Raw genomic sequence first — 22,653 nt, forward strand, 5'->3', positions numbered from 1 at the left:
GAAGCATAAAAAGCCAGAACTAACAAAACTGGCAAGTGAATGACAAAAGTAGTATCTTAAATTGTAGAGCATTACCAACTCTGACATTAGTACGTTTAACATCAGTGATCATTTTCTCATCATGATAAAGGAATATCTTATTAAATACTATACATTCTGAACAAAATATAACTTTACTGAAATTATACAAAAAATGTAATCAACAGTCTTTGCATTAGTGTTACACAGACTCCATATTTTAAATAAAAAATCCTCTAGAAACCAGCTTTGGAAGAAGTGAAGTCACACAGACAGGCACTGAAGTGTGGCTGCCTTTTAATGAACTGCATGCCCCTTTAAGAGGCAGAGGAAGGAAAAAGGGAAAAGGTGCTGAAAGAAAGACAAGTGAGTGAAGCTTTGAGCCAGAAGTCTGTCTGTGCAGGGAGGAGGCGGGCGGATGAGCGCACAAACAGGCGGACGAGATAGAAGAAGAGACTAAATTGAATCTGACAGTGATTGATCACCAAAACCCCTCTGGAGTAAAAATTACGAATGTATTAAAATGTGTTGAACGAATGTATTAAAACATACTGAAAGTTTGTGAGGATGAAATCACACATTTGGAAGGTATGATGGAAAAGTACCTGAAAAAGAAGTAAGAAGAGAGAGGGATGAAATCTATAAGTAGAAGGAAGGAAGACAGACAAATTTAAAGGTAAACAGGGAAGAAACTAGTTTGGAGGAGGAGTGTTCTTCGATGCGAAGCAGAAAAAGCAGGACTGTGCAGGAAAGGGCCTGGGGTGGTTGACTTGTCTGTGGTCAGTGGTCAGCGCTTTTCGCTCACACTCCTGACGGCGTCCAGCCAATCCCTCGGAGGGACAGCTGGCCGACAGCCGCCTGCATCAAATCCCTCCTGCTTTCTCTCACACGTCCCACAGCCGCAGAGCAAAACAACCAACAGCCACCTTCCCTCACCAAAATACTCCTTCGCCCTTCATCAACACTCAGCTTGTAAAATTAACTGAAGGGAACATCACGGACGGTTTTCTCAAAGGGTAATTATGTTGTCAGATATCTATCCATTTTAAAGAGGGGATTATTGGAAGCTTTTAGCCTCAAAGCGAGAGGAGTAATTAACTTTTCCGTCGTGGCGTTGAGGCTTGTGCAAAGGAACCACTGGAATAGACATGTGACACTTTCTAGTCCACAATCATTACAGACCAGATTCTTAATCATCAATCAAGTGCATCTTCAGAATGTGACCTCACACTTACATATTTTCCAATGTCACTGTTGTTGACTGTTCTGTGGTATCCAGAGCTGCAATGCAGATAGCAGAGAAAGAGCACCTGTGACCCAGATAATAGTCTTAAGGGAGCTCTTATTAGATCTGTCGGGGAGATTTTAAGTACCGATCTGATGACAGACAGATAGATTTGGTTCAGACTGAAATTTAAACAGATCTCTCCTCAGACAGTAGCTACACATGCACACCTGATCCTGGTTTTCACAGGAGCGCCCCTACTTTTAAGGCTTTCTCTTGCTCTGCTCGTTGGTAATTTATCCCGCTAATCTCTCAGTTTCATAGTGATACAAATCAAATGGATGTTTCTCAGTTTCTGTGTGGGATACGTGTTGCGGTACCTGGCAAGCCAACCCTCAGGCAGAAGTGAGCACGCACAAGCGACCCTGCCTGACGTGCGTCCTGTCACTGTGTTCACTCAAACCCTCAACTCTGCAAACTGACGAAACAGATATTCTTCCAACTTCCACTCAACTTCGCCTTTATTGACATTTATTGACATCCTGTCTCACTTGCTCATCCTCTTTTCTTCACTCTGCAGACTAGGGCTGCACAATATTGGGAAAAAACTGAAATTGCAATATTTTGGATTTCAGCTGTAATGTAATATAAAACAATACTTAACTTGGATAACTTGAATAGCTCTGTTTGGAAATCATTAATCATTCTTAAATGATTGGGGTGAGTTTGTAGGGGAGTGCATTTTATTAAACAACCAAAGCCAACCATGCTTTGTTGATAAGTTGATCAAGAATGATAACATTTCATGCTACAACAACTCTCTGACTTCATTAGATGTAAATCATGAGGTGCAGAATCGTTTAATAAGGACAACATTTGTGAGATAATTTAATGCACCGCACAACTCTGGGTTTACTCTGCCTCTTCCTCTTCCTCCCAACAGGAAAGGGTGGATGTTGACATATAGTTTGTGAGACAGGTATAGTTTAAATGTGATTTAAAAGACAACTTCATGCTCTGGCTTACTGTCCCTGCAGCAGGCAATGTTTGGTTTTTGGGCTTTCCACTCACTGTCTCCTGGAAGAAATAGGATGATTGCAGTCAGAACCACTGACCTTGGTGAACTAACATGGGAACAAGAAGCCAGTGTAGCTGAGAAACAAGCGCAGCTTTTCTCTGCAGCACGGCAAAGATTCCAGTATCTTCTCAATAACTGAGCTCTGTGGGGCTTATACGCGTAGAGCATGCCAAAACTGAATCCCTAAGACCCTCGTAAAAATCTCTGCTTTCTAATTAAATCTGTAATTTACTGTTTCCTCTGACCCATAATGCATCACACTGAAGAAGAGGCTATGAGAGGGGTAGAAAAAATGAAAATGAATGAGAGAAAGGAAAAGACATTTTCACAAACAACCTTCGATTACATTTTTACACATCAAGAACCTGTCAACATTGTTAAAGACGCTGTGGATGGCTAAGCCGATAAAAAATGTTCTGGATGTCCGAGGCATGAGAAGAATCCATCTGTGTTTACATAATTACAGCCCATAATCTCTCTGGTTTCTCTCTCAGACTTGATGGTTTCTGGGGATAGATCAGATATGTCCATATCTTCCATTGATCGTTAATTCCTCCAAAGTCCCATCTAATTAACGGTTTGGCCCGTCAGATTGACTTTCGCTGGAAAAGTTGATACAATCACAGCTCGGCCTCATTGCCACTATTTCATTCAAAAGAAAAACATCTCATTAAGTGGAAAACTTTGTGCTGTAAACACTTTTCTCTCTGAAGAGGCTCGAGACAAATTTTATGCTTCAAACTCTTTAACCTTTGGCATCGATGCAGTGTGGAAAGATAAAACACGGAGACAGCTGTTGATTTTTGCAAAGCAGATGGATACTGGCAGCTTACAGTGCACACATACACGCATACACACACACACACACACACACACACACACAGTAGTGGTGTGAGCTGCCTAAGGTGTTGCCACTATGCTTGGCTGCCACCAGGAGCCGTTTCCGCCTTCTGCTGAGTGTTTTGGCTCTTTGTAGTCCGGCAGCTGGCAGGGCAGCTCCTGGGGTCGAGGTACAGACGAAGGGGCTGGAGGTCTGCTGGGAGTCATCATTAACTTTGAGCAACAGTGTGTGTGTGTGTGTGTGTCTTTGGAGACTCATCCTGTGCTCTGATCTTCTCCCCTGACCCGGCATCAAAGCAGACACACTGAGCGCCACAGGACCAGCCAAGGGCCACTGGCAAGAGCGAGAGTTTACGTCCGATGCATGTAAGCACACAAACGCGCACACACACACACACACACACACACCTTTCAGACCTCTACACACATCCGCGCAGGGTAGTTACATGCATATGGACGCTGACATACACACACGTACAGATGTAAGTGTCAAAGCAAAGAATTCAAACACACAGGACCCCACACATGTGAGAAAAAGAGGACAGAGGGGCTCACACTAACATTCCCACACACATTGTGATGCACACACACAGTCCCAGAGGTCAATGGTGTGAGTCATTGCCAAGGCAGGAGCATCAGTACATAGCGAAGATATGAAACAGTGAGACCAGCCCTTTTGCAGACTGTCGAGCCCCATAAGTAAACACAGAGCAGCAGCCGACAGATTTACTCTCAGTGTCAAGCGAAAATCACTACAGTGATTTTTGCACATTCATAATTACTGTTCTGTGTTCCTGGCAGACAGCTGAGAACAGCCAAGAATTGTGTTTGATACTCAGCAGGCCAGACTCTTGTACTGTTATTCCATATTTCAAGTTTAAGCAACAATGTGAAACAAACTTACATAAATAAATGTCAGTTTTGCCACAAAAACAGTAATTCATCGCACAGCTGGTTCATGAAAGTTTTATGTTTACTGCTCAAAACAGCTTGTGCTGGGTGTCTTTACTGGGGCATTTCTCTGTGTTTTCAAGCAGGTTTGAAATATGCAAAAAAGAAAACTGGGACAGTAGTTTGCTTGACCAAAACCTTCATCATCATCATCACCATCATCAGGTGATCTCTGGGAAATGCCGTGCAGAAACATTACAGCAAAGACAAGTTATCTTGATTGATGATTTGATTACAATTAAATCAGATAAACACCTCGAATTTAACATTTTAATACCAATTTGAGCCATTTTCAGAGATCATAAAATAAAATGTCCTCATTCTGAACGGGCAAACAAGTAAATCAAGCATGACTCGACTTGTGCGATGTTTGTGGCAACAGGCTTTTCTCATAAACACATTTCTGTATGTCATAGTTACAATACACACTTGTAAATAATAATATAATAAAATTACTGAAGGCTGAATCCCATTATCTGCTCGGGTTTCTGGGTTCTGCTATTGTGTATGTTGGCTCACAGTCATCCGTCATGGCTTATGAGCACCAGGCCATCACTAATGATGGCTTTTCCTGAAATGACAAGTCGAAATGTCTGCTGTAAAAAGTTGATGGAAGACGTCTGTGATAGGGGTGCTGTTCAGGAGATTAAACTGTTAGATCTATTACTATTTGGAGTCATTTTGGTTCTCCGGCACTTGCTTCACACAATATCTTTTACAAATAAATGCGCAGATGACAAAATAGGCAATTTTGCCTTTTACTTTAGATTATATCAAAGGATTAACAGCACTGATTGACAGACGGACAATGATTTCTTGTGATCATCATTAAAATGGTACTTTGACCATTTTAATGATGATCACAAGAAATCATTAAAATGGTCAAAGACCACTAGCCAACAGCTGCAAAGTACCTGACAACGTGTACCTCACTATATACTGTACAGGAAGTACTGAAGGGATTAATGATTTCCCAATCTGTTTAACCTGAAGCAAATCGATCTAGATTTACAATATGTAAACTATAGCTTTACAAGGTTCAGACCTTTGCGCCAAATCTGAAGAAATTCCCTCAAGGCCCCTCCGAGATATCGCATTCACCAGAATTGGATGGACAGACAGACAACCTGAAAACAATGCTTCCGGCCACGGCTATCGCTAAAGCTGAGGCATAACAATAAGAAAAGAAATTAAGTGAAGTGACCTTAGTTTAAAATTCATAATTTTGATCAGTGAACATGATCCATTTCATTGGAATCTGTTTGAACTGAATGCTGAGTTAGCTCTTGTGAAGTGTGAACTTGCACAACACGGTACAGCCCTTCCTGAGAGGCTGACAATTTAGCCTGCTTTTCCCTCTCTCTAACACACACAGACACACACACATTCATCAATGGCCTGGATATCCAGCCTGCTCTTCTTCCATTACCTCCCACAGGTTACAGTACATAATGATCTCACTGGACAGGCATCCCCAGGAACAAAGGCCCCATTTGAACCATATAATCACATTTTTCTACAGCCATCATCCTCCATATAATCCTTGAAAAACCATTTGGGTTTGTCTACCCATCCAAAACCATGACACACAATGTCAGGCGTACTGTTCCAGGACACACACAAACTAACACACATCCACAGAGTTAGTATGAGTATTCGGTTTTTGTTCCCACACCCCGAGCTCTATCACCACTGCGCTGCATTCCATACAAGATGATAAAATGAAGTCTGGACACACATCTATCTTATGTCGTTTTGAGATTTTTAGCTAGTCCGCAACATGTGTGGGTTTTTGTGTGTGTATGTGTGTACCTAAGCCCGAGGGTAGGCGGATAATTTGCTCTAATTGCTGCTCTTCTGGGGCTTTGCTAACAGATAGATATCCAAGGTATGGCTGTTGGACTGTGTAGTATCAGTATTTTCCATCGACAGACTGACAGCTGAGTGGTAGCAGTCATCAGCTCTCTGTTGAGTCTCCAGTTGGCCTCCAGATAGCTAGATGTGTCATACCTGTGTGTCAATAGGAGATTTTATTCCATCTCTACAAGCGCTATTACCTAGGATTAAGATGTGGACCCACTGCAGGGGGCATTTAAACAGCAAGGGTATGTGAATGTTTGCGTTTTTCTGTTCTTGTTATGCCCCTGTTCCACCACAGTAATGTAGTCTACCATAATGGTAACATGAGGCAAGCTAACGTAACATGAGAGAAGGATAGTAAGGTAACATAAGTAACATAATAGCGTAATTCAGCCTAACATCACGTAGTATAAAGTAGCTTGACATGACTTAATTTTGGCTCCATATTTTAGGTACATTATCATCAAAGACTGCTGCCACAAACACCATTTACTAACACATCTGAAACTAGAATGGCACTCAGTAGAGCGCATACCTCCGCCAAGGGGCAACAGTCCCCTTTCATTCAATCAAGCCTAATCCAAAATCAAATAAAAGATATTTAAATCCACTGGATCTGGATGTTTTTTATTCGGGTCCGCATCAAATTGGACTTGCTCAGAGATACCAGCCACCTAAATATGTGTGATGCATTATTCCCTGAGAAATTCATGAAAATGTTGATCTACTATATCTCATAATGTTAAAGTAACTGAAAGAAAATATCTTGGATCCGTCCTATCATCTGCATTCGCACCAAAAGTTAATGGGGTCTATATTCTGGGCCGAGACCCATCCTGCATCCAAGTTTCGTGGATGTTTCGCAATTTCTGAATAGTCCATCTGACAAACCAACCAACAAATGGACACAGATGAAAACATAACCTCCTTGGTGAAGGTAATAACAACTAAAATGTGCATGTTAAACAAACAACAAAATTCAAGACCCGATAAGCAACCGGGGGAAAAGAGTGTTTGAATCAGCTGTAAAACGTGCACCAAAGGATGTCAAAGTATTTGAGAGAATCAGAGAAGCACCGATTAACAAAGTACTACAAGGAAAATACTTCAAACATGAAATAAGACTACACAAACATCAAGGTCCACAACAAGCACAGCTGAGCAAAACCACAAAATAAAAGTAATGTCTTCCATCTGCGATGTTTGAGGTTATTGTCATCTTGTATTTTGAAAGTGTCTCTGTTGAGAACAAAACAAAACAATGGAAATGCAAAAATTACAAAACCTCACAAATTTGTGAAAGTTCAGGTTATGGAAAGTCACAAGTTGTTACATTTTCGCAGCTGAAAGCGTTTTAAAACTTACTTTGCCCTGTTTTTCTGAGGAATGTTATGTGGGCTTAGTGTTTTAAATTAGATTAGATTCGGGGTATGAGTTGAGGTTCAATGTTTGAGTTAAGATTCAAGGCCCCGGTTCACAAAAGCAATTTTGTAAGCATTGCTTACAAATCATCACGGCAGCATCATGTTTCACAAAACCTTGTTTCTTACAAATGTGCAAGTCCTGCAGGGCTCTTGCATACGAACGGATGGGCCGCATCCAGGAATTTGTTTGTGTTTTAATTAGTAAAATATGACAAAATGTCATGGTGCAATTGCAGATGCATTTTCGCAAAGTTGGTGAGAGCTGAGTTTGGAGATAAGGATGAGAGATCTCACAGGATTTACAAGACAAATGTGTGTGTGCAGGGAGGAGCCTTGCACACATTCAACCTTTACACCCATGTCTATAATCAATCTTTACACAGCATTTGTGTCTGTTTGAACACTTAGAGGTCTAAATGGCCACAGAGAACAGCTTATTGACATTAATGGCCAGTTGCGATTTCCCCCAGAAGCCCCTGTAAAAACAAGCGTTCGTTTCATTGGACACCAATTGGAGCCAATGAGCTGTCAACAAAAGACGGTGCAACAGCTTTTTCACATTTATAAGGAAATTCCATGAAATCAGGAAATAAATGAGCTGGAAAAGAAACAACGCAGAAAATATTTCTTTCCACTTTATGGGATGTTAATAAAAATGTAATTCTACAGCAGAGCAGCTGTCACAACAGCCTCTGGTCAGACTAATGGTGGCCCTCACTTCGCTTCAACTTGGATCAGCGGTCTTCACACAAGACGTGGGTCTTGCGGACGGAAGAGCCAGACGACTTCTCAAATCCTCAGTGGTGGAAAGAGAATTACAAAGATGGCACAAATCAGTTCAGTGAAAAGCCTCTCAATTACTGAGAGGGGATATAATTAGTTATTTCTACTCTATACAATCCTTCAGAGACGAACAAAAATAAGGATTAGTCCTACCGCTTTGGTCACGGCATGACTTTATTAGACAACTGAATGGCTTCATATGGGGATAAAAGTGCAAGATTTCTGCTGGAGTTTGGTGCTTGAGTCCATTGTGTTTCTCCTCTGACATCTTGTTCTCTTTGGAGGTCGATTTGGCAGAAATACTACCGGCTGTTTCGTTTACACATGTACAAGAAAATAAACGCAACCAAACACTGCAGTCATAAACAAAAACCAGCGACACCAAAACATTTCACGGTCTAACGTATGTGACTAACAACAACAGTCCTAAACCAGAATCATTAATCTCGCGGTACACTGCACACTAAATGATACACTGTTTAGAGTTGGTCAGATTGTCAGGATTTGCTGTCCTTCGGTTGCCATAGGATACGGGGGAAAAACATTTGGGCGGCCAGCACAGGAGGTTTTGTCTGGGTCAACGATTGTCTGCTGTAAAATGGAAGCTGCTGCAAATATATCAGCGCTTTGTGAAAATAAAGGGATTTTTGACAGTTGCTTGGTCTCAAAATGAAATCCCCAAATGTAGGACAACAGGTATACCAATAATAGTTTTCAAAGATGTGATTAAAGTCAGTATTTATTGGGGAAATCAGTGACCATGACATACTGGGGGTCTAATCATTTGAAAAAAGAAACCTCTGATCTTGTTCCTTCTTCCTTCTCCGTCCTTGATGTTCGGCTCCGTTTCTTCCACGATTTATATGACAGAGGACGGCTTCGTACTTGCTTTCCTCTGTGGGTCGTGACCAGAGACCCAGTCAGGAACGGCTGCTTTCAGAGATCTGCCACCATTCAGCACTAAGTGAATATTCCGTAAACAGAGATGTACTCCTGTGGTTTTTGATGGGGAGTCCATTTTGAGCAAAACAAAACATTTCTGTGGGTCTAGGCCTCATTTTATTCAAGCCGCGCCAATACAGCGATGATGGTTGTCAAGTATTCTCTTATTTTCCTGTTGGGCTTTGTGGGAATCAATCTGATCGCACAGGCATGTGTCTGTGTATGTGCTAATCTAAGTAGGTATACTATGTAGGCTGCATGTTCATCATGTCCAGGTTGCTTTAAGGGTAGGTCTCTGTGTCGCTGCTGGTGTGTGTGTGCCTTTATTTGACTGATGGCACATATTTTTGTTTGCCTTGTGTGTCCATGTGTAGCAGTGCAGGCAGTAAAGAGGCCTGCTATAGTGATCTGTGGTTAATGTCTGCTTCTGGGCAGCAGGTGTGCATGTGTGTGAGTGTGTGTGTATATGTGTGCATCTGAGCTCGGCCGGTCTGGTCCCAGATTTAGAGGAGGAAGCCGGTGTCATGGCCAGGAGATGGATCTCTCCTGAGGGATCCGATAAATAAGGAAAAAATATCTTTGAAAAAGGGAAACGCAGCTGTTTCCAAAGGAGAAGTCAAAATATTGGTGGCTTTGCATTCCACAGCCACAAGGTAGAAGGCCGGCTCACTCTGTGATGCTGTTTGGTACTCCATTTTCCCTCCTTCTCACTATCAACACTTTCTCTTCCCCATCTCCCTCTCCGCACATCTTTTCCTCCCTCCCTACCAGTATATCTCCTTATCCTCACATCTCTGTCTGCGTTTCTTTCCCCTCTGCTTTTCTCTGTCGTGAAGACAGTCGATCCTCGGTGCGATTCCCTTTGGAAAGTCTGTGGTGACCACAGCGCATTTCAGCGGCTTAGAGGCAGAGCATATGATCCACTGATAAATCAGTCTGGGCCAGCTTCAATCTCCCCCCTGGGCTGACTTACATGTAAGACCTACTGCTTGTTTTACACACAGGCACAGCTCCAAAAACAGCGACAGTAACCAGATACCTGGATATTCAAAAAGCAGGTGGGCCTTGAGGAAAATCAGGAGAAAAATAATCAAAGTTTCTAATAATACATCTGTCCACGATGTCAACACAATATTGGTGAGATGAAAGTGTAGAGAGCTTTGGCTTTCTTCGTGTTATTTGAGTTTTTGCTGAAAGCCAGAAATGCATATCAAAAACTGCCTTTCCTTTCAACATTGGGAGCCCCAGTGGGAACTGTTCCCTAAACACTTCCCTTCTAAATGTACAATGCAGTGCGCTAAAGATGAGGCCAACCCAGCGTATTTTTAAAACCTTCTGTGAAAGAGTATGAGAAAAAACATATTCATTAAAAAGGGGAAATCGTGTTTTAATCTACTTTATTTTTGATACTTGGCTATAATTGTTAATTTGTATATTGGGGTTTAATTATAGATTTACATCTGGTTTTAATATAATCATCTCCCATAAACAGTGATCAGTGACTGACCGTGTAAGAAGATAATTCTGGTTCATTTCAACGTGATTCTGATCCAGATGATCGGTAAAGAAGCCAACAGTTCAGCCGGATGTTCTAAACCACGTTATTTGGAGAAGAAACTAAAAGTGTTGGTGATGATCCCTCATTTAACTGTACATGCACAACTACAGAAGAAGTACAATGTGCATTTTTCTTTTCAAAATTTCAAAACAGCTGTTTGATATTCAGTATTGTGAAAAATATCACATATGACAGCAAACATCGCGATATTCGATAATATCTAATATCAGGCCAAGCCTGTAGGCAAGTAGGTTCCATGTCTGGATGTATTCCTAACATGGACACCGTCAGACCACTAGAACAGCAAAGCTGCATTCTTAACCATTCAACCTGTGTTTTTCATCATTCATCAGATAATGCTGAGATAAAAACTTATGTGAAATAAGTTTGACTTAAGTGGCAAAAATAAAAGTATTGGTTTTGGCGATACCAGATTGACTTAAACTTTCAAATATAATTTGATGACAAAAAATACTAACATGTCAACAGTTTTCATTGACTAAAACAAAACTATAGTCATGGTTTCCATTTTTTTTATCACCTGACCACTTGTGCTTCTTGCCCTGGTTGATTCTTTTGGCATTTTTTTCTTGATCTCAGAGATTGATGAGAGCGTACAATGTTAGTGTTAATATTAGACAGAAGTTACGGCCGAAACTACAGACATAGGACCCTTCTTATAATACGTATACGAGCATTATCTCTTGATTTGATACAATTGGCCAATAGATATCCATCTGTCCACTACAAAGGCCTGAGACATTCTTGACCACTGCCTATAATATAACAGCGAGAAGCTATTAGAAGAATAATTCAAATTGTCTTGCTCATTAGATGGATCTCAGAGTTACATTCTTTTCAGCTTCCACATAGTACCAGCTGGGCTTTAACAGCTGCTAATGTCAGAGAGTATATACAGTATGACTGTGTGTACTGAGGGAATATTTCTGAACTTACGGACCATATTGACCTCAATATGTTGAAAAATGTGAGACTTCCTCTTGGAGAAGGATTCATACTGGACTGGACCCTCAGTCAGATAAGGTATCCAGGAGACTGGCTGCTCGGAGGTGTGGAAACTGTCCGTAGAGGAGGAAGGACTGGGCAGAGTTTCCCCTGCACATCCTTAGTGATAAGATCCTTTTATCCTCTTGGCACTGGGAGTGGATAAATTTATTTTTTTTAAGAGTGGTCTCACTGGGAGTCAAACCCCTAAACTCTGGACATTTTAGTGACTGAGATACAAATAACATTTTTCTTCATCTTATTTTTTTCTCACCTGACTTACTTTCTCTTCTGTATTTGCAGTTTCATGATCGCACTGCTCTCTCCTCCTTGTTCTTTCTTCTGCCACCGTATTTTATTTTCTCCGGTGATGCCTGTGGTTAAAGGCATCAACCTCTGTTTTCCACCGCTCATTAGAAAGAATGATGTATTGAATTAGGAAAGCAGAGTGTAAATCATACAAGTTTATATAGAATTCTTTATAACCAAATATTTTCCACTTGCTCTGAGTGTAAAAGGAAATCACATTGGAAAATGTACGAAAATGTATTAAAGAGAATGAGACATATTATTGGCTGATAAAAACACAGCATATACATGTCTTGCTTCTTTTCCTCCTCCATGCTCTTTTTCTCATCTCTCTCTTCCTCCCTCCATCCCTCCCGTCTCCGACTGTTTTCCTGTCAGTATCGTGTTTGGAAAGTCAGCCCGCGGGTCAGCGTAGGGCTCGTAAATTTGTCAGCGGCAGCGCGGTTGAAAGGGAGGCTACTTGCTCGGGAGGGTCAGGAGCATCTGCGCTCACATGGGGCCTTTTTCTCACTGTGGACCCGCGGTTGTTGTTTCAGGCACGTCCTCTTTAGAGAGACGACCAGCCTGGGAACAAGCGAGGGGCCGAGGGGTGCTTTCTCCTCTCGTTCCTCCAGTATTTGATGAAGACTTCATGTGTAACGAGGTGGGAGTTCTTGTTGTCTAACAAGTACATTCAATATGCTTCAATTATCAGTACAGACACGCACAAGCCAAGTCACATCTGACCATGTTTGTGTAATTGTACAGACTCTGCACAAGTAAGTGACGACATTCATTCCCTAACCCCCGACCCTGACCTTTGTAGGAAAACTCCTAAACACACTTATCACTGTCAAATAAACAACTTGTTGATTTACCCCAGGTTTCTTGGTCCATTTTCTTTTAAAGTGGTGCATTTTTCTAATTTGTAAGAATAACTGGCCAAAGACTATCTAACAGGTGCAAAACACCTTAATATTTGCCAATAGAAAATATTCTTGCAGTTTTTTCTCTTCAACATCCAAAAATCTGACTCAATACAACAGATTTACATCTGTGCAAGGCATTTTGGAAAATGGAGGAAATCCCAGTTGAAAACATTTTTTTTTATTCTATGTCTAACATGAACCTTAAACCCAAGTCCTGAGGCTAGTAGCAAATGATCAAGACACCATGCCATGGTAGCAACTATGTGAGACTGTAGGCCTAAATTAAGAACAGCAGTGCTTAGAGTCAGATGCTAATGACAGCGGGCGACACCTGGCTGAGGCGGCTGCCAGGCGAGAGAGCACTGTTCGAGATTTCTTCACCCGAAGACCAGGAATCTTTATCAACAAATGGCAACAAATGCAAAATCGAAGACAGAACCTAAAGTTGCAACATAAAGAAACAAAGAGGCTGTTCACATTTGGTATCAACATGCGTTCTGGGTGACCTCTTGTGATCGGATCTCACTTCCCTGCTTTATATGCAAATATACACAATATATTTTTACACAGTGTAAAATTACATGTGTTATACATGTAGTTTGCCAAATTAACAAGAAGGCCCAAACAGTTAGGAATATGCTGTAGACCGCATTTTAAGAAGTTTATACAGTTCCTCCTAATGCAGCTAGTCTCAAAATGAAGCCTGTTTTTAAGGGAGTCTGGGGACTTTCTCCCTGGACGACAAAGAAGCAGCCTTAATTAGTTTACTGTATTTGTAAAAGTTGGCATGCCTACTGTCAATATGTTATATTCTTGTAAAATCAGTTGAAACAGAGAGTTCAAACAGCTACTCGGAGATATGAAGCACTTCAGACAAGGAAGCAGACTTTTTTTTTTTGCGATGCTGCGACAAACTGACGCTTTTTACATGGAAAGAAACATCTTAATGTATTCTATTTAATGCTGACTTTACAAGAGGGCAGCCGCTTCACAAAGTTCGAAAAGTTTCCCCTTATGCAACAACAAAATCAGGTCTGAACAGCCTCAAAGTTACATATCTGTGATTTGCAGAAACTTACAATGCCAACGTTCATTCTGGCGATTCAGTGAATGTTAAAATTTCATGGCGATCCACCTTGGTTCATTTTGACCCAAAGCAGTGAACAAACTGACATGATGGAAAAAGATTTCCATCATGTTTCTCCTTGTTCCGACCATAAAATATCTTCAAGTTGCACTCATATAAACACAAAGACATTTGTGTACACATAAATGTGTATATGCAGCTCCCAGAACAAACACACACTCACACCCTCCTTCCTCTGCTCCTTCAAGGTCACCAAAGGCTTTAAATCACCTTTCATCTGTCCCAGAGTTTCTCAGCCCTCAAGCATCCTCTGGGTGTGCCTTTTTCTTTCCTTTCTTCCCTCCTTTCTCTGCTTTTTTTTTTATTTACAAGAGATAAATCCCTGCAGGTTTCCTGGTGGCTTCACAGAAGAATGTGACAGCAGGAATGTTTACCATTACATTTACGCCATTCCTGACGGCCGCAGTTGTCTCCATTACCAGAACGAGCCTCTCCGGCAGAGCAAACGACGGGATCATTATGATAATGGATGGAGTTTACTGGGCACACAAGGACACGCAGATGCGGAGTTCAGCGGTTCACAGGTTCACAACCTTTTTTAACACCGGGGCGGACCAGAAATTCCAAAGACATATCAACCAGTGTTTACTGAAAAAGTCCTGTACATCAAATCTAACATGCAGATTTAAACAATGTCAATAAACAAGTCCTTTGCAGAGGGAAATGTGACAAAGTTGATCAAATGTAATTAAAGTTAATGCTAAATCACAGCAGAATATTCCTCCTGAGCTCTTAAAATAACAACATGGAGTCAGCAGTGAAGTACTCAGAAACCACAGACACAAGTGGTCTGAGAAGGAAGTCTCAGGTGTTTCTGTTTAAGGGATTAACGTTCAGTAAAGCAGTGGTTCCCAGTGGTTTACTTCTGCATTGCATTTTGCACACAAAGTGTCAAAGTGCTTACTATTATTATTCTTATTATTATAAGCATTCTGTGCTGAGATTTGTTGTGTTTTTAGCCTCATTCTATCATATGAAGTTTAAATTAGTTAAAAATACATGATGTTGCTTGGTATTTGTGGTATATTGAAAAGAAGAAATCTGACGGGCCAAATCAAAACTTATGATGGCCTGCAGGCCACACTTTGGCCAGCCCTGACCTAAACTCAAACTCGAGCAGCAGGTGTTTTCAACTTTCACCAGAATGGATTCTGTGGCTTTGGTTTTATTTGTAGTCAGAAACACAGAAAATGCATGAATCAAAACAAAGACACATTTGTTTGCATCTTCGCCTCTCTCTTTCACATATACAAACGTCGTATATACAAACACAGCCTCGCACAAGTGCACACACACTAATTCCAGGTTAATGATCTCCTCTGCGTGGCCTCCTCATAGAGAGTTAAACACAAGACAAAGGCTGACAGCTTTACAGCGCTCTTAGCAGGAAAGAGCCATGCAGGAGTAAAAACACACACACACACACACACACACACACACACACACATACACATACACACACACACTCTTTGTCTCATCGTTTTAAGCACATACCCACACACTCAGAGTTATACAGGAGGTTACAACAATCACTAGCAAGACTACAACTGCAGTGAAAAGTAACACATTTTTACATTTTGTGCCACACTTCAGTATCTTTAAAATGGTGCCTTTTCATGCCAGAATCCTTTTCTTTTGGGTCTGGAACAGCCTTTAAAGCTGGATTTGGACCACCAGACTCTCCGATGAGACCCATACTATAATCAATATGTTTAATACCAGGGCAATAGCCTGATAAATCATGTGCTGTCTGTTTATGAGTTCCCGAAGGATGTCATCATATCAACCTGTTTCTGATTAGCTGCTTCTTTTTGCACAGCATGTGGTCAAGACTCCTTCTGAGGTTTTTCCAGGCTGATTTGAGAAATGCAACAAGATGAAATACAGCCATAATTTGACACAGGGCAAAGACAGAAAGAAAACGAGACGCGAAGAAAGACAGATATGAAGAAAACAACAGATGTGTGAGAGGACAGTGAAGCACGGCAGAACAAACAGTGCAAATTCCTCCATCCCTGCACGCAGAGGTGATAAATGGGAGCAGCGGGCCCTAATCAGATGTTCCGCCAGGGTTATCTGCTCCGTTCGATAGATCGTTACCAGCCGCAAGTGCGTCTCACTTCGCCTCCTTATCTCGTCACACTCCTCCATCCCACGCCACTATCACTCTGAACTGGAATGTCCAAAGAAGACGCGAGACTGGACGGGAGGTGAAATGAAGACGAAGAGAAAACAAGGCAAGAAGAGGTGTAATCTTTGTACTTAGCCCCGATCTCTGCTGCCATCTCGTCAGGTCGGAGAGTTATGGCGTGAGAGGGGGAGATATCATCAGGGTGGGTGGGCTTGGAGGGAGAGGGGTGTTAAGAGCAGGGGGCGTGACAGAGATGACTTCAAGTGTAAATGGAATGCTCTCTTATAAATGGTTATCTGCTGACCTAGGGTTCGACCAACTGCGTGTATCCGTGTATACACCTCCATCTATGTATACACCCACACCAAGAGGTTAGCTGCATCAATTCCTCCACCTACTGAGGATAATACTGTCAGGAGATACTCACACACTTGTGCACATTTCAAGGTCTTTCACAAAAAGTCAAATGGACAATAGAGCTGTCCCGTAACACCTAGTTTTTTATGACGGACAAGAAGCTGGACTGGAAAAGACATAATCTGGTAAACCGGAGATGTTTCCTCCATCAACCCTGTTTGTTTCTTGAGGCAGCTGTGTGTTTTGCCAAAGAGCTTGACAACCAATACAATCCAAACACAAGAAAAAGGAAGCACTTTAAAACACTGTAACTCAATAAGCAGCATTATTTGTATATCTTGGGCCGTTCTTGAACATCACTGCAAGTTCAAGTGAACTTGTAGCGGCAGTGAAATATCTGATACTGTAAACATATGAAAACAAACACAGGGGTTTGTAGTTTGTTAATGTAATTTTTCTCACCATTGCAGGAAGGTTTCAGCTGCCAAGTTTATGTCTCAGAAAATATCCTTTATTCCACTGCAGCATATCTTGAATTCCTTGCCCAACTTCTGGCTAATGCTGTTTACGGTGTGTTGAAGTTGAGGTGAAGTGACGGGTGGTCTTGTGTTCTGTTCTGGTCTCTGAGGCTTTGCAGGAAGTGTTTCAAGACGGTTTAGTGAAAATTTTCCAAAGCTCCCTTCTGCATCAAACAATTGACTCTTTGATCGAAGCCAACTAATTATTTGATCATGCTGGGGCTTTGGGACACGTTTCGCTGCAAAGGAAGTGGCTTACCTGGGCTTAGGCACTGAGAAATGCAGCCAGGCATCATAAGACAAGGAAAACAGCCGTTTAATAAGGGCACTTCATTTCAGAATAAGCCCAGGGCTGTCTGGACCCAGCTAATCTCCTGAAACCCACTTCTTAAAGCTTCTGGCTTGTTTGCCTTTAAAGTGTGGGAGGTAGGCTAGTAGAAAGCTTGGCTGTTGACTTGGGTAAGAGGTCTAGTGACAGCTCAGCTATAGCCATGCAACGAGGTGTGCAGAGGCGGAAAGGAGAGGGAAAAGAAGAAGAAAAGGAGGGTAGTCATGATGACAAGACAAGTGCACGAAAGCATTAAACAATTTAGTAATATTTAAGCCACAGGAAGCACCTGTGATTCAAAATGACATACACTCGAATGCCCTTCAGATGGGCTGCAATAACTTGGAACGCATTTATATGTAGCCAGTTATCATAAGAGTCAGGTGGGTATGCAACCAAGAAACATTTGAGAAAATCTGATTGTCAGCCTGTCAGCATCTGTTGCCTGTGTTGACAACAGCTGAAGTGATCCTGAAAAGATCCACCATTCTCCCTGTCACATTTTTTGATCTCTGAATGATCAGCATGGGTGAGTCTAGCTCATAGCCAATCCAGCCAAGTTATAGTCTTAGTTGCATATAAACTGCAATAAAATTATCACCTAGATTGGAGTGGCATGGACTGGGACTCCCTGAAAAGTTGGTATTTCATCCACCTTACATCCTGAGTAGACTGTTGTGTGCCTGATGTGCGTTCTCATCGGACTGCACTGGGTGACTCCTCACTTGTAATTCAGAGGTGATTTTTTATTTTTGTGATCAGCGCTGTTCTTGTCCAACCAAAAGTGAAAGATGACTTATTATTTTGATCCAAACCACGATCTTTTCCTAAACCTAACCAAGTATGTTTTATCGCCTAAACCTAACCAAACTGCGACTGAAAATATTCTTTTAAATACCTGAAATCGAAGCAAAAGTCCATAAAAGAAACTGTTCTTACGATCAGGACGCAAACTCCGGTCACCCACATTAAAGTCTTGTAAGATCTATTCGTCCAGCACGTCTTATTGAAAGAAAAGTAATTAAGCATCTTTAGACTATATCACTTAAAGGCAGACTTTTCCATAACATTTTCTGGCAGAAAACTTCTCATATAACCACCAAAACTTGTCTTACAAGATAGAGTATCACCTCTATTCATGTAGATGTGAGATCAAATACACAAATTAAAGAAAAACTACGTGCAGTCAGGGCACGGGCTGAGACTGTCAACAAGCTCACCGAAATGGACATTTGGGTGAAATACCAAGTGTTTAGTGAGACCCAGCGTTGACCTTGATTTTAGCATGTAACCAGGGAAAAACAAGGCAAATGCAACATCCCACCCAAACACTGTTGTAGACCAAGTAATGGCAACCACTATCCCCATTGTAAGTGGTCCCCCAGCAGCAGAATTCGCTCTGACACACCACAAAAACTGCTCAGGAATGGCTGGAGGAATGTGACAAAGGGCTCAGGGTGTCGACCTGGCCTACAATTTCCTCAGATCCCAATTCCATCAAGCATTTTGGGACCTTTGAGACAATAGGACACCTTGAGAGGTCCTGTGTCCATGCCTTAATGGGTCAGAGCCAAGTCCGATCAACTGTTTGGCCACCATGGATCAGACTTAATCCGGCATGTCCCAAGGATGATTGATAGGATTGGGATCTGGAGAATCTGGGGGTGGGTCAACACCCTTAGCTCTTAATGTTAACATTGTTTGGGCCATTTCTGAGCAGTTTTTTATGGTGTGGCAGGACGCACTGTCCTGCTGGGAGGACTGCTGCAGTTCGGGAATGGTGTTTGGATGGGTGGTGCGTGTAAAGTAGCATCTTTATGAGTGCCATGATAATATGATCAATGTTACTCACTTCACCTGTCAGCGACCAGTGCATGTGGCCCAGTGTAAACAGAACTTTCTTAAAACACATGTGGATTTTGATCCAATAATAATACACTTGGTAAATGGGGCCTTAGAACAGAAAACAGTCTGCCAATTAAAGAAGGGCGGGGTCAAGCTCACCTGTTAATCATTGTATTTAAAATTGTAGGAAAAGTACAACAAGATCGACTCTGAAAACCACGGATGGATTTTCCCGGATTATTATGGGACCTTCCCTCTGGTAAAACCCAGCATACAAACAGCAAAGGATGGGAGAGCAAACAAGCAATGGGAGCTTCGGGCTGCGCTCTGAGCCAAGCCAAGCTCAGAGAGGCCTCCACACCTGTCCGTCTGGCTGGCACTGGAGGGCAACGCCGGAGCAAACTCATCACGGTTAAATGCAGATGACACAGGAACAACATTTGGAGTTCCTGTTCTGTGACCCATGAAACCAAAGCCATTTCTGTGCATCCTTGACTCACCGTTACCACGAGCTTACAGCTCAGCCACAAAAACCAAACCTGATAGGAATAGCAAATTTCCCCCTGCTGGCTATTATAGCCCTCAGGGTGTCTGCGGATATTTGTCCAGCAATATGTCACCCTTCATTAATTGAGTGAGCATTGACCTCTTGTATTTGTTTTCCACTGGGATGCACCTTACCAATAATGGTCAGTGTCTCCCCACTCACTCTACAAACTTTGAGAGGAATTTATAGAAGTTCTGCGACCAGTGACCAACATCTGAAAAGGTCGTCCTTTTTCCACTAAATGTGTCACAACTGGAGTTCTCCTCAAATATAAATAAGGAAAAAGATGCTATCACACTTAAAACCTCACACAGTCTTCTCGGAGGGAATTTTCTGCACATATACTTCACACATAGGAACATTTATGCGTCCGATTAATGTCAGATTATCTGTTTCCTTTTCTAAATAATACGGTAGAATAATTTGATTTCATGTTCAAAGTCAATGTGTCTGCATGTTTAAGCAACAACAACAAAAAAAAGTGTTATCAGCATGCGTGTGTGAGACAAACAAAATGGTGTCCCACTCATAAACAACTGCATAGCTCTACTACAGGTCTAAAACTCCACAGGGAAGCTTCAACAGTGACTGCTACCATTACCCGAGGACCCTGCTGGGCATTAGGACATGTTCGGAGCTGCAGCGTGTCACACAGCATGAGTCATTCAGCACACAGTGTCACTTCACTAGACCTCAGTGGAAAGCAGGACGTCCGCAAGGCAAACAGTGATGAACGTGCTATTCTAGGAATGAAGATGAAAAAGGAGCTGGAAAATATGCTTCTGTTCCCCCCCAATTTAAAGTTTTCCACCACTTGCTCGGCTTTTTTATTTTTCAATGGGTCATTCTGAACGAGTGATGAAAGCTAAGGAGAATGGATGAGTGAACAAGAGGTCTATATGAATCATGCAGGGGGAGGCATATGGTTCTCAGAGCGCACTTGAGACTGGATGTAACGCAGGGGCTCTTAAATCTACCTGAGTCCCGAGAGAGTACCCTCAGAAAATGAGCTCTCTATCTGTGCTACTGCCGCAGCTGGCTGTGAAAGACATCAGTTCGGGCCGAAGCTTAAATCACTGTCATCCTTTTATTTGCTGTGGGTCACTTTAAAGTTTGATATTCTTACATTTACACACAGGGAGGATTTGCCTATAAAAAAGGTGTTTTTAAATCAGATCGTCAGTGTAAACAGAGCCGCTTCCTTCTGCTTTGCTTTGATTTTACAAACACAGATTATGCAGAGAAGGTGCCTTTCAATGAGTAAATCCGCACCAGGCCCAGTCTCTTAATCCTGCTCCATATTTTTCAAATCTTTTCAGACAGATTGTTTGGCTTCTTCCCTTTTCTTCCTCTCATTTATCTTGATTCTAATTTGTAGTTTGGCCACACATGATATCCAGATTTTTAGGCCGGTTTTGCAACAAGAAGGACCACCCAGAAGAGTTTCAGGCCTCTCTCTACTATAGCTTTATAACCACTCCAATCGAGTAAGAGACACATTAAAAACCAATCGGACGGCGATGACACACGGTAGTCGTGCAAGGCCTTATTTGCAAAGCAGATGGAAAGCCTTGGCCTGTCCAACATTAATTACAATCACATTCAGGGAGGAAGCCGTCCCTCCTCCAGGGCGGTTAGGACTCTGTGTACGGCTGGAGGAGATGGCAACCTAATCCCCCGGTCACCGCAGAAATCTGAGGGAATCGTCAAAAGATGCACAGGACGCGATTAATCAAAGTGGAGAGCCAGATGTGCAACAACACAGGACTATAAACCCAAAGTTACACAGCACAGGAATACCGAAAACCACAGACACACAAACACCACGCCGCCACCATCACACCCCCACACAGAAGCCAACAGAGGGGCTTCGATATTTGATACCAATACGACGGCCTCCTTCTGTCTGAATATCTGGTTTTCATCACTGCATGTTGCAACACCAATACTCACAGGACCAATAAGTAGAGAAACATTTGCTTTTTCAAACTTCAATCCTCATTCTCTGCTTCATGTGTGGCACTAGGTTACTATTAAATAGTTGATAAAGGTGAGGGATTAAATATTTGCTGGACATCCTGTTTCAAGAGGAAAAAAAAAGAGAGCACATTCTTCAGCAGTGATACATTCCCACTGTTCTCAAGGCCAGATCATGACAATGCCCCGAGTTCCCAAGGAGAATGACAATCAATCTGGGTTTAAGCCTCCTTGTCCACCAGCGTCTGACTCTGTTTATCTTCAGGCGCTCTGTTTACAGTGTCCCAGTAAACACTGGAGCTGCTAATGGAAGGAAGGCCCTTTGGCTTTTATGTTCCAAACTCGTTATGATTAAAGTGTCCCTCTTTATCGTCACTGGGGCTAATTAAAGACAAATCTGCGGGGGTAACACAAACAATGCGACGCAGTTTACGCACGGAGACCGCAACTCGCCCCGCTGGAGGTCAACGGCAGGAATAGCCCTTTACATACAAATACCAGCGGTGGTGGTTGATGGTTTGCTGAGGATACAAGGTCAATTTTTCCCGCGGGGATATAAATCATGCAGTAGATTGCACAGCAAGACTGACCACAGAATTTCGGTCGTATAAATGAGCGGAGGGCCGATCCGTCCTGAGAGAGGACGTGTAACAATAAATTACTCGGAAACAATACATACCTCAACAGTTTTTCTAACCCACAGCGGACATGAGGGAGTCTCAGGCCTCTGTGTGGGTCACACGGTGAGGTGGTTCATGATCCATTACTGAATGCGCGTCTAGTGTCCTGTGTTAAGTGATGGTGAATTAAAATGTGGGTCAACCTTGAGCTCCAGGTCCACCGTGGAAAACTACAAAAGATGTATTTTAAGATGCTTGGTTTTTAAAAATCCCTTCCTCATC

General features: G+C 42.2%; 1 protein-coding gene across 2 annotated transcripts in view; it reads right to left on the bottom strand.

Annotated features, from left to right (window-relative positions):
* Positions 1-22,653, bottom strand: part of bmp6 (bone morphogenetic protein 6) — a 50,642-nt gene that overhangs the window by 25,534 nt on the left and 2,455 nt on the right. The window lies entirely within an intron of this gene.

This window comes from Pagrus pagrus (assembly GCF_965226575.1).
Source record: "Pagrus pagrus genome assembly, chromosome: 20".
Lineage (NCBI taxonomy): Eukaryota > Metazoa > Chordata > Actinopteri > Spariformes > Sparidae > Pagrus > Pagrus pagrus.